The sequence below is a fragment of the Cupressus sempervirens genome, chromosome 4, assembly GCF_028749045.1.
Source record: "Cupressus sempervirens isolate cs-2001-9-10 chromosome 4, ASM2874904v1, whole genome shotgun sequence".
Classification (NCBI taxonomy): Eukaryota; Viridiplantae; Streptophyta; class Pinopsida; order Cupressales; family Cupressaceae; genus Cupressus; species Cupressus sempervirens.
In genome coordinates, this window is record NC_143121.1 from 106227793 (window position 1) to 106241738 (window position 13946).

Consider the following 13946-nt stretch of genomic DNA (forward strand, 5'->3'; position numbering starts at 1 on the left):
GCAACGAGGCCATTTTAGGTACCCAAGTACAATGCAAGAAGATGAAACCTCTGTAAGCAGGGAAAGAGAGAAAACCACATGGGAAAAACCCTCCCCTAAAAAGAGGTAAGAACCCAGTGAAGAGCTGAAGAAGTCTCCAACTAGGGAAAATGTCCCCTAAAACAGGAACAAAGAGTGATCATGAAGAAGCAGCATCACTGAAGCATGAAGAAGCCACAAATCTGCCAAACTGCTGATCTGAAGAAACCTCCATGGAAGAAGAAGGCACGAGCCGAGCATGTCTATATGGTAGATGATCCATCTCACCGAAATGCATAGGTAGCCAGCCACTGCAATCGCCTTGTATGTAGGATCAACCACTGAATACATAGTTCACACTATCGAACCATCGAACCAAGGATGCATTAGAACACAGCATAATCCCCCCTTAATGCAGACGGGGTGTGATGACAGGCAACTGAGAAGGTGAGCCAAAATCTTCTGCAAACGAACCAAGAACGAGGAGAGAGGAAAAGAAGTACAGACACCGATAAAGACACGGTCTAACTGACTCTGCATGGGCTAATGTCGTGGAAGGGAGACTCACTTGACAAAGGGAGAATGCCTAAAATAGCAAACAAATAATCCCCCCCATGGTGCTTTATGAAATAGTGCAAGTACACCTGACTCAAAACAACGTTCATGACTCCCAGAATACAAAAGTGACAATTTATCTCAGTGCGAAAATGAAAAATGCTTCAAAAAGATAGCTACAATGATCAGAACTGAAAAAGAGCTGAACCAAAAGAAAGTACAGCCGAAAAGAAAGCAAACCATGCCAGGAAAACGATCCTCGGGCCTAAAACACTCAAAATATCCACCATAGAGCAAAAATGCCAAAATTATGATAGAAAGAGAAGAGGCCAAAAGTGAGAAAAAAAGATGACAGTTCTGAAAAGTACACAGAACCAGCTTTCCAGAAATATAAAGTTTTCCAAAAACAGACATGGGACGCAAAAGATATGCATGCCGGAGTCAAAAATAGGACTTCGGACTTCAACAGAAAAAATGAGCAATAAAAATGCATCAAAACCTAAAAATACCTACACCAAAATTTCCGTCTCGGAACCAGCTTTCTGGCGCTTCTTTCGGATCGGAAGAATACCTCCGTATGCAAGAGTTATCGCCAAAAAATCACAAGTAGGTCCAAAAGCAATCAGGAGAGGTGCATGCAAGGGCTGATGCAGTGCTGACGTCAGCAAGTCACGCGATTAAATTTGACAGTTTGATGGCCGTCGCAGCAAAAAAGAGTGCCACGTGGCATTGCCACATGGAAGTGCTGACGTGGCAGGGGTGACGTGGCGGGTCCACGTGGCAAGGTGCCACGTGGCACCCATGCCACGTGTCACCCCCGCAGTGGCCTACGCGGCTGACGTTGCTGCAGAGTTGGCTGAGCGGAGCAGAGGCGGGCGGAGGTGGCCGCAGGGGCGGCGGAGCTGGGGGTCGGTGGCCGCAGACGGCAGAGCAACCGGCGGAGGTGGCGGACAGGCGGCGGCCGGGAGGAGGCCGGGCCGCGGCGGAGCGCGGGCGGCGCTGCCTACTGCGGCCGCTGCGGGCGGCGCGCGGGTGGCGTGGTGGCGGCCCCGTGGTGGCACGGCGGCGGTGCGCCCGGAAACCCGCTTTTTTTTAAAAAAAAATTTTCGCTCTGCGTCCGTACGATCCGTACGGCAGCGACCCTGGAGGCCTCAAAAATTCGCCAAAATTGCCCTGTCTCCGAAAACGACAAGTTTTATATGAATCCTGACTGCAAACGGCCTTCCGGATCCAATGGTGATGTCCGTTTGGGCTGAAAGTGCTTCGAAAATTGCTGATCCCCAGATTTGAAGAAAAATTGCACAAACAAACTAGGGTTTGTGACTTCAAATCATGGCTTCAAAATTTCTTCAACGAAGCAGCAGCAGGAAGGCTCTGATACCATGTTGGAGTTGAGGAAAGCCAACTCCGAAGATGCCAAGATCACCTGCATGCGAACCTGTCAAAGAGAAGCTATAGAAGGTGAGGAGCATGGAGCACGGGAAAAAACCCTAAACGGACATGAGAGCCATCATAATGCAAACACAAGAAGAAATGTATTTACAATAAGAAATGATATGATGATCGATATTATTACAATGAGAGAGAGCCCGAATATAAAGAGCTCCAGGAAGCTTGTAGAACAAGCTAGAAGATAAGTGTGACAAGTCAGCACACATCCACAAAAAGTGGAATATGCTAAAAAAGGAGAAAACTCCCGAGTTGTCAACAACTAACCACTACATGCATTAAATATGAAATATTAAATAAATGCATGACCTAAGTAAACTTAAGCAATAGAATAAATAATTAAATATTAATTATTTACTCTAACATCTACAAGTTTCTCCTACTATTCCATTCATTTGTTACTCTATTGCCCAATAGTTTTAGGAAAATATTCGTTAAAAAAAAACTTATGAAAGTTCTCTTCTTTTGTAAGAAATATTGTCCCCTAGTAGAGCCAATATTATCCCACTTATAGACCCTTATTTAAACATTTCAAAACCTAATTACTTTTCCTATTCATAATGGCATGAAGTCAAGCATGTGCTATTTATTAATGATCTTTTGTACGAAGAAATAATTTCAAAGATGATAATATTCAAGTTGAACCAGGTTTAGATAGGTTTAAAAGGTTCAAAAAGTACACCACATTTGTCAAGTTCAAATTTAGTCATGTTTAAATGGTACAACAGGTTCAAGAAAACTCAAACAAGTTTAAAATGGTTCTAGATGGGATAATGAGGTTTGGGATAGTCTAAATTGGTTCAAACAATTTGAACAATGTACAAAGGGTTCAAAATGTTACAATTAGGTTCAGCTAGATATGAATCAATTCAAACAAGCTAAAAAGGCTCAAAGGTTCACTATTGTTAGAAATTCACAACAATTTCAATGATTTAGGAGTTCTAAAGGGAAAAATTTTAGTCATTCAAATTCATGCAGCTCATAAGGTTATGAACCTTTATGCCTCAATTTAAAAAATTTAGCATTTTTTGTTAAACTAAAACTTTATGCAAGAACATATATTTTACCTAACTACCAAGAAAGGTTGCATAAATAAATATTAAAAGAAGTTTGTGGAGACATCATATATGAATGATGGGCCAAAGCTTATGGATATAGCCTTATGCTTGATGACATTATAATGGATGAAAGGATAACATAAGTCATGGCTTATCAAGAATTCTTAATCCATAAATTATACCACAATGCAATGAGAAAAGATATATGGGATTCATGTAATGAAGAGGGAGAGTGAACAATTCAAATTTTATGACATTTTTATAGACTTGTACATATAGATGAATAAATTTCCACTCAAACATTATTTTGGAAATAGCTTTGGTTAAAACATGGATACTTAGAATTACGACAACATATCTAAAATTAAGGAGATCCAATGAGGAGATTAAAAGTTTTGCCCTATACCAAGACCTAATTTGATTGTCATGGAATTGTTTTAGTCTACCCAACATCAAGAATATTTTTATTTTATAATAATACATCCAATAATATTTTATCTCCAGCTGAAAAGAAAAGTAGAAAATCGTTCAAAGGAAGCGACATTATTTTCATAATAAAAATCACCAAAACTGTCACCCTTCGCATGGATTTCCATATAATGATTGACTTTGGAAAAAAAAAAAATATTGTTCAACATAGGATTGATTATTTGATAAGAATTTTCTTTATTTCAATCAACAGTTAAAATATCATCAAATGTGCAACATATTCCATCTTTTTTTTTTCACACCTTCATAAAAACAAAACATCTCAAGTTTTTATTGCATGGAATTTTGAAAAATTTCACACATATGATATTATAAAGAAAGGTAATTTTTATCATTTTCAAGCATGAAATTTTCAAGATTAGGAAAGAAGAAATATTATTATGTACTTTTATCCTATCTACCTATAGGCATTTGGGTGCTATAATGATCATCAAATATTGAATAAATGTGAGAGATGATATGATCAAAAGATCTTCATCATCAAATACAAATTATTCTTTCATCCTTTCCACTCTTCTTTCATACTCATGAAGATCTTTGAGTTTAATGAATTGTGAGTAGAGGCTTCTCTACAAGAGGGTATATGTATGATTGTAATTCAAATTGATATTATTCCTAACATCCAAAAAGATAATTTCTTTTTAATGATCCAAAAACTCATGTAAATTTTTTTCATCCAGCCAATGGATTTCCTTGATCGAGTTATCTGGCCTTGTCATTCTTACAACTGTTCCTTTTACCATGTCAAATTAATAGATTTGTCAATTTAACATATACAAATATATAAAAATTATTGAGAAAATAAATTTAACACTTAACTTTGATTCCTTCCCACAATAGAATCACAAAAACTATGTTCATAAATAGATTTATCTTTCAACAAAAGCCTTTTAAATTCACTCTTGATCACCAAAAGATGAAGACAAAATCCAAAACTAATAGTTGTATTACTTGAAATTGAAATGTGCAAGCACCCTTTAATTATTTTTTTAAAGGTACAGCTCCCTCCATTTGATATGAAAAGAATGGAATGAATTTCATGCCTTTGACCATAAGGTACAGAAGGAAAATTACCATCTATCCATAAATATAAGATAGATGTGGGAATTTGAAGGTAAATAAGCAAACCAAGAACTCAAATATTTCTAGTTCATCATTCAAAATTGATAGACCAAGCCAAAGATTTAGAGATTATTTTTAGGTGCATTTAAGATACTTAGAATTCAAAGATTTCTTTACACAGACCAAAATGAGTTAAATGATGGAGATTTTATTAGAGGAAACTACCTTGACACAAAGATTATTGTAATCTAAATGAATAGATTAAAAATTAAAAGATTTACAGTATATCATATTTATTCCTTGGTAAAGTATGATAGTAAAATGACTACCATTTTAATCCACATAGAAAATTAAATCTAAAAATAGAACCTATTAACCTTTCCCCTTTACAGTTAGAAATAAAGAAATCCTCCCCTAAGCACTAAATAATTTTCTAGAAAAAGAAAAATTCCCTATGTTTTACAATTAGAAAATAAAACCCATCCTCTTCTTTTCCTATAGCACAACAAACCATTTGAAAAAGTGAGAACTGTCCTTTCTTTCCTAGTGTTTTATAATATATGTCATCTTTAAGGTGGTTCTTGATTACTATATGTAATTCTTAAAAAGATCTTCATTTAATCCATTTAATCTCCTTTCTTCTTTCTGATTACTTTCCTCACCTTTTAATGAATATGTTCATAAACTATTTATTCAAAAGCTTTTAAGGATAAAGTCCAATATTTTAATGGTATTCAAACAAGTGGCATATGAATATATTAATTTAAAATAAAAAATTCCTAATAATTGGGCTGACTCAAATAATTATGAAAATCATATTGGGTTTGAATACGAGCGGCAAAGTGTTTTATCCCACCATTGAATCTCCTTCATTTTCAAATATGTTGTTGCAATCCTAGTTCTCCATGTTCTAACTAGAGCGATCTCTAAAATAACATTTAAATTGGAATTTATTTTCCATTGTGTACAAGTCTATAAAAATATCATAAAATCTAAATGGTTCATATTCCCTCTTCATTAAACCATGATCATATATCTTTTCTTCTTGCATTGTCACATCTATGGATCAATAGTCTTTGATAAGCTATCATTTATGTTATCCTTTCATCCTTCATAAATTTAACAGAGCATCAAGATATATCCATAAACTATGGCCCATCCTTCATGTATGATGTCTCTACAAAGTTCTTTTAATATTTGTTTATGCAAACTTTGTTAGTACTTAGGAAAAACATATGATCTTGAATTTATTTTTAGCTAACCAAAAATTTCTAACATTTAAAATTGATCGATATAGGTTAATAACCTTATGAGTCCTTTTGAAACTGTCTTTTTGAATTGCTAAACTATTGAACCTATTGGGGTTGTTGAACCTTAGTGAACCTATGAACTTTTTGAGCCTATTCGAACTAGTTCACATATGGATGAACCCAACTACATCATTTTGAACCCTTTATATCTTGTTTAATTTTTTTAAACCAATTTAGATAATCCTTAACCTCATGAGTTCCCATCTCCAACCATTTTGAATTGGTTTGAATGATCTGGAATTTGTCACACCATTTGAACTTGAGTGAATTCAAACTTGATGAACCTGGTAATATTTTTGAACCTATATAAACTTGGTTCAAATTGAATATAATTTCCTGTAAAATGATTTCTTCTTTCAAAAAATCATTAATAAATCCAACATAGTTGATTTGATACCATTAAGAGTAGGAAAAGTAACTAATTTTTTGAATTTTTAAATAAGGTTCCAAATGTTAGATAACATATCACGTTAGTTAAGGAGGTTGTCAATTTTTTTAAATTTGGTGTTCCCCTTAATGTAACTTGATGGAAATTCTTTAACTCTACTAGTTGAGACAAGGGGATCCGCTTTCCTGCTACTTGTTCATCATTGTGGTGGAGGTGCTCAAAATAAACATTTTGGCTATGATGGAGAATGGTTAGATAAAAGGTTTTAGATTACCCACCACTCTCCCCTTAGAGGTGATTTAGTAGTTTGTGGATGCCACCTTTCTCTAAGGGATTGCTTCTATTATAGAAGCTAGATGTTGGAAGAAGATCTTGTATACCTATGCTGAAGTTTCAGGTAACCTTATAAACAACCATAAGAGCAAGATCTATTTTTTCAGCATCGGGAGGTTCCTACAAGATAGGATTACAATATAATTTTAGTGTCAATGGAAAAAACTCATTGACACATACCTTGGATTACCCCTTACCATTAAGGTGGTAACTCCCCAATTTCAGAGCTCATTTGTGGAACATATAAAATGTAAGCTTGCTAGATGGGAGGGCAAGTTCTAAGAAGGGATGGTAAGTTACAACTCTATATAGCCTCCTTACAAAGTATCCCAATTTATATCTTATTTTTATTTAAAATCTCTAAGAAAGTTAGGGATTCTATTGAGAAAATTTACTATAATTTTCTATGGTCTAGAACCGAGGAGAAATCTGTGATGAGTCTTGTGGCTTGGGAGAATTTTTAGAAACCAAAACTATAGGGGGACTAAATATTAGGAGAACAACTTCCCTTAATAGGTTTCTTATAAGAATAATTGATTGGAGATTAATCGAGGAAAAGGTAGGATCGTTAAAAATTATAAAGGCTAAATATTTGAGAGGAAATAAGTTTCAATACAATCCTAGAAACAATAATCTCCCATTGGGCTTAATAATTTTTACTAATATTTTTCATAGCTGGAAACTCCTAAGGAAAGGCATCAAATGGGTGATTGGGAATGGTAATAAAATTATATTTTGGAAGGATAATTGGATTGGGTGCATTGTTGGCCAATCATAATTTATTTTTCTAAGGAATGCCTATGTCAACCAAGATGGGATATGGTTGGATAACTACATTGATAACAATGGGAAGTGGATGAATCTTGACTAGTTGTTCCTGCACCACATTCTATTGCAAGATCTTTAAAGAATGATAGAAAAATCTAGAGTTTTGGACTTCCATTCAAAATATGTAGTGGTGTAGAATTCTAATGTGTCAGGGGAGTTCAATGTTAAATATTCTTATAAGACTATTGTTGGTCATGAGGAGTGTAGGGACAAGAAATATGCCTAGAACCTAGGAATAATCTTGAAGGTGAATTTCTTTTGGTGGGTGACACTATATTGAAGCATACTTACAATTCATAACCTTAAGAGAAGAGGGTTTCAAGTTTTCAGTAGTTGTGCATTGTGTTATAAGAAGAAGAATATCACCCATCTCTTGATCCATTGTATGTATGCCAAGAAAGTGTGGATAAGCATCATGCATAGATTTAGAGTTTAGTGGGTTTTTAATGGTGACATTCAAGAACATAATATGATTTGGGATCCTCCTACGTTCCACCCCCTCACTATAATGTTATGAAAGATTTTACCCCTGTATGTGTACTGATACATATGGAAGGAAATGAATAATTATTTTTTTAGGGATAGATCATCTCCTCCCTTTGCCACTCTCTAGATGATTGTTAACTTTTTATATGAATACATTCCCTATTGGAGGTGGAAAAATCCCCATCATTGAGCATCTAAAGAAAGTTTTATTGCAAATAATTGGGGAATAAAGGATTTTCTATCTTGATTTGTTAATTCAAAATTTGGGCTAGGCACTGGGTAAGATGGAAACCACCTCACTTCTCGTGGTTCAAACTTAACCTTGATGCATTCTCGAAGGAGGGCTATGTGACTGTGAGTAGCATTAGTAGGAATGCCAGAGGTAATATGGTGATGGCCTATGCTGGAAACTATGGTGAACATAGTAGAAACATTTTTAAAGCTATGGGTTTATTTGGGGGGGTCAAGCATGCAAGTTTAATTGGTATTTAGTACTTGATGGTGGAGGGAGATTCACAACTTATTATCAAAGAAAACAAAGGGAAAAGTAAAGTTAGCTAGAATATTATCCAATTCATTAATGATGCCCATACCCTCAACTCAAGATTTAAAGAAGTGGCTATTTACCATATATACCATAGTGCCAATGAGGTGGTGGATGCACTAACAAAAACTAATAACATGATGAATTACATGTGTAGAAGGAATAACTTTGATAGACTACCAACTCATATACATGCTTGAATTTCAAAAGATATTAAATAATCATATGGGGTCAAATAATTTACATAATAAAGTTACTATTTTTTTTACAATCATTATTTGGAGTGCCTTTCCAAAACGTGGCTCTAATATCACGAACTCTATTATGGTTTTGATTGATCCATTTAGTAGTGTTCAATGTGAGAGATATTTTTGCCTGAATTGGAATGCCAACTTTTGCAATATTTGGTGTTATTTTGTTAGGAGTAAAATGATGAGTGTTTTAATTAATAAAAGTAGTGGTACTACAAGAAAAATAATATGTGAAAGGCATCAAATGGAGAGTACCAATGCTCATAAGGATTCAGGGTGGAGTGTGCCCATAGTTGGTAAAATTTACTTGGATCCTTTTCATTTGGGTGTCCACTATTTCAATTGTTTCATTCTAAAGTTTATAAGTATTTTCCATAGTGGTTTTTTTAGTCTACATTATGAGTTAGCTTGGATATTTCTAAGGACTTCATTGAGGATTCAAGAGAGAGTAGTGAAATGGGTGGCAACCTAGTTCACATTGAGCTAGGCTCAATTGAGAAATTTAATGAGTCCTCCTAGAATTATCTAAAAAAGTTTTGTTTGGTATTGTTTACTAAATGCATTAAGGGTTATATGTCAAGTCTATCTCCATGCAAATTTTCAATACTTAGAACAACAAGTGGGTGATTCTGAATGGGATGTCATTTGAGATCAATAAGTAAGTCATCACTAATGGTTGTGGTTTCTCCTTAGAAAGAAAAAATGGTGAAAATAAACTTGTGTTAGACATTAAGCCAACCTCAACCAATTCTTTTACCTAGGTGAAAGTCTAACTCATGGATATTGTAGATCTATCACAACATCATTTTCATATCCCTAGGAAGATGCACTCTATGGCATCATGTGCTATCTAACCTTAGAGTGTAGATTCCAAACTTTTTACCACTATCATGCTCCCATTTTAAATCATTTTTAGGAGTATGATATCATTTTTTTTGATTAGGTACTCATCCTTTAATACATGGAAGATAATATGCTCAAGGTTAGAGAGAGGATGAAAAAGGTAAACCTTATAATATCCTTTACTAGTATTTTATGTTTAAATTACTCAATTTTTACAAAAGTATTCTCCCTACCCAACCTATCAATGTTCAAGTTGTCTACCCTAACCTTACTATTTCTACCTTGATGCCCCAAGTATCTACTAGGGTGATTTATACTGTTAATACCAAAAGTCCTAAGTCTTCTCCATATTACATCCTTCAGAAAATTAATCTTGAGAAGAATATCTAGATTGTGGACTTGGATGTGGAAACTAAAGGTAGTCAAAGGAGATCCCTAAAAAAAAAGGATTTAAAAAAAAAATTTGGAACTCATGCAAAACTCAAGATCCCTCCTAGCTCAAACTCCACTAGTAGTTGGATATACAAGTCCTCTAGGAAAGGAATACAAGTAAAGGTTATTGGAAGAAATACATTGTGAATGAGGACAAGGACATGACTAGTGAGGGAAAGGAGAAGAAAGAAGTCATTTAAGCCATATTCCTTCCCATATCTCAAACACCTAAAAGAATTACATTACAAAACAAACATATAGGTGAAGATGTGAGACTCTCAACTCCCTCTACCACCCTCCCTCATTAGTGAGGAAAATGAAAAAAACCCTCGATAAGGACTGCCGAACAAAAAATGCATGTGAAAATTAAAAAAATGTGGAATGGATGGTAGAAATTAACAAGAGCTTCAATAAGTTAGTGGAGAGATAAGAAATTATTTGAGTATAGATTTGATGATGTTACTATATTTGTGGTTAGGATGATGCACTTGGTTATGCTAACTCTTCACCTCCTGCATGCAAGGAAAGAAGATGATGTAGGAGCATCCTAGGTGTAAGGGCAATCTACATCATGCAAAAATATTTTGTTTTCAGCCTATTCTATTTTAATAAGGACTAGTAGATAGGGTGTTACTATTTATGGGAACATACTATTTTTAGTAAGTTTGTCATACAAGCTTAGAATGTTCTCATTTTCTATAGGAAGGTTCATTTTAGAGTTGTAAACCTACCATAAAAATTGCATTACTCAAGCATTCGTATTAGAGAAGCTATTGTAGATTTTCAGTGGAAAAAATTTGTTGAAAAATCTTTCAGTTCAATGTTGGAAGCATTAGAGTTGCTGAATGAGGGCTGAAAACTCAATGGAAGGGTACAAGAATGATCACGAGCCTGTACATCAAGAGCTAGCATTTCCAAAAAGTGGCTATAATAGCCAATCAGAGTAACAATTTGTGAGTTATGGCCTTTTGAAGTTGGGCTACCAAAATTTCTAAAGTAATTTGTCAAAGATGTATTTGGCTGACTCTATGTGTATTGTTAGGGTTTGTTAGCCCTAGATATTAAGTTTAAGCATCTAGAACCTTCTTGGGTGGCATAAAACTGCTTATTTAAGAAACCCCCAAGATTTTCTAGGATAGCTCTATGTTATAGTTCACAACACTATCTTGTAGATTACTATAATGAAGGCACCCATTTGGGTTAGCATATTGTAATTGAGAATTCTATAAATTTGCATTTGTGAAAATAATAAGAAGTTCATATTTTGTTCTCACATTTGCTATTGTTTCTTTGTTTTTGTTATGAGTTTATGGTATTAAGGAGAGTCCCCTACATTAAGTGGTATCAAAGATAGAGTTCTTGAGCCTGTGGAAAAATCGTTGACTATGAGGTAGTTCACACCAGGACCATGGTTTGGGCTGAGTATGTAGATAGGTCATTATTTGTGAGGTAGTTTGCACTAGGGTTTCAGTAGAAGCACAAAAAATGCCTCTACAAAGAGAATGTGGCAAAAGACATGTAGGTGTTACACCTAAGAGTTTTCAAACCCTCCAAAGACAAATGCAAGCATTTGAAGAAAAAAATGTCTAGAGGAATGAATCTTCTTGTAAGAGATGAAAGTGAGGATGAGAATAAAGAAGAAGAAAATGCTAAAGTAGAAGCAATTCTAAACCCAAAGGAAGATAAGATTCTTAGGGCCATCTCCATGATTGGAAAAAGATCTAAGTTTGAAGTTCCCACATTTTTAGGAAATTGTAACCTAGAAGAGTTGATCAATTGGATTGATAAACTAGAGGAGTAATTTGAGTATGAAGATATTAAGGATTTGGATAGGGTCAAGTTTGCGAAGGAAAAACTAAATGGACATGCAAAGATTTGGTGGCAAGAGGTTTAGTTGGAACAAAATATAAAGGGAAAGGACAAAATTACTAGATGGGATAAGATGATAGTTAAAATGAAGCAACAATTCATTCCTATGCATTATGAGCTTGATCTGTTGAAGAAGATCCAAGGAATAAAGCAAGTAGGAAAATCTGTTCAAGAGTATACTAAGGAGTTCTACCAAGTTCTCATTAGAATAGACCATGTAGAAGCTAATAAGTAGAAAGTTGCCTATTATCTTAATGGGTTAAGGCCAACTATTTAGGATGAGCTGAGTCAAGTTTAGGTGAATAGTATTGATGAGGCATACTAGTTTTTCCTAAGAGTTGAGGAGAAATTTAGGAAGAGGTCATGGTGCAAGGTCTAGAAAATGACTTTATGGAGGCCATAATGATGAACAAAAGAAAAAGTATGAGGCTAGAAGTAGCAACCGAAACCGAAGGGAAAACAATTCCAATCATTTCCATGATTAGAAAAATAGAGATCAAAGATGAAGAGGCATTGGACAAGGATTTGGAAGAGGAGGCTTCCGTGGAAAATGTTTTCACTACAAGGAAGAAGGGCATAGAGCATTTAAATGTACTCGATGCCAAGGAAGGAGAGATTGAAGAACAGAAGGTCAGGAAAGAATTGCACATGTTGATAAAGATGCTAGATCCTCACATTCTAAAGATGCTAAAAGAGGAGAAGTCCTAGTTAATAGAAAAATCCTACTGAGTGCTGAGAATGAACCTGATCAAAGGAGTTTGTTTCAAACAAGGTACAGATGTGAAGATAAGTGTTGTGATGTGATCATTGATGGTGAAAGTAATGAAAATTCGGTGGTAGAAATGATGGTCACCAAGTTGAAGTTGAAGAGAGAAAAACACCTACATCTATACCATATTCCTTGGGTGCAAGATGACCACAAGGTTATGGTCAATGAGTAGTGCTTAGTGAAGTTCAAGATTGGGAGCTACCAAGAGGAGGTACTATGTGATATCATACCTATGGACATATGTCATATGTTGTTGGGTAGGTGATGGTAGTTTGATAGGCATGTTGTACATGATGGGAAAGCAAATACCTACACTCTAACTAAGGATGGAGTGAAACGTAAGTTGAAGCCATTGAAGGATAAAGAAGAAAAGCTATTAGTTTTGCTAGAATATGTTTTGTTGATGGAAATGAGTTTCTTAAAGTTATGAAACATGAGCATATGTGTTTTTCTATAATTCCTAAAGATAGTAAAGAAGTAGAGGAGGTACCTACAGAAGTTGCAAATATGTTGGAAATTTTTTTTGATATTGTATCAAATAATGTAGCCAATGGATTGCCCATGATGAGGAAGATAAGTCACCAGATGGGTTTGGTTCCAAGATCCAGTTTTCCAAACAAGGCAATGCACAGAATGATACTAGCAAAAAGTGAAGAGTTGAACAGGCAAGTTCATGAGTTGTTATAAAAGGGGTTAATTCAATAGAATCTAAGTCCATGTGTTATACTAGTAGTGCTAGCACCAAAGAAGAATTGAGAATGAAGGATGTGCATAGATTCTTGTGCTATCAAAAAGGTCATCATCAAGTATATATTTCCTTTGTTGATGACGGATGATATTATGGATTGTTTGAGTGGAGCTCAGTATTTCATAAAGATAGATTTGGAGAGTGGGTACCATTAGATTTGTATCAAAGAAGGTGATGAGTGGAAGACTACTTTCAAGACATGGGAAGGACTGTATGAGTGGTTAGTCATGACTTTTGGGCTAACCAATGTGCCAAGCACTTTTATGATGCTCAAGAGTGAGGTATTGAAGGAGTTTCTAGGTGTGTTTGTCATTGTTTACCTAGATGATATATTGATCTTTTGTAAGACATTGGAGGAGCATTTGATTCATATTCGTAAGGTGTATGAAAAGTTGAGGGGAGAAAAGTTTTTGATAAACTTGAAGAATTATAGTTTTGTAAAGAAGGAGTTGGTGTACCTAGGATTTATAGTCTCAGGGGAAGGTCTAAAAGTGGACCCAGAGAAAGTGAAGGC